Here is a 406-nt window from a genome sequence, read left to right on the forward strand (position 1 = left end):
ATATATATATATATATATATATATATATATATACATATATATATATAGTCTCTCTCTTTATATGTATGTATGTATACACAAACACAAGACATATAAACGGTCGAGGTCCTTTACTCCTTTACTCCCTAACCCAAAGTTCTCTCCACCCAGATTAAACATTCACTAGCAAATGCCGAAGCCTTAGCGGGCAGCATGAACACGGTGCTTAAGGTTTTCATTCCTGTGTCACCTCCTCCTCACAAAAATCCCTGAGCTAACACCGCACTTCAAAGTAGGGGAAAGACACAGTTGAAGGTTTTCATGAGTGCAAAGTGCCCACTGGTGTCTCTCCTACATTCTCGGCTGGAAAACAACGCTCACTATCTAATGTTTTCATATGACAAGCAGCAATCTGCGACAAGATTTC

The sequence above is a fragment of the Alexandromys fortis genome, unplaced genomic scaffold (assembly GCF_014885135.2).
Source record: "Alexandromys fortis isolate MF-2015 unplaced genomic scaffold, M_Fortis_MF-2015_v1.1 scaffold_267, whole genome shotgun sequence".
In the NCBI taxonomy this organism is placed as follows: domain Eukaryota; kingdom Metazoa; phylum Chordata; class Mammalia; order Rodentia; family Cricetidae; genus Alexandromys; species Alexandromys fortis.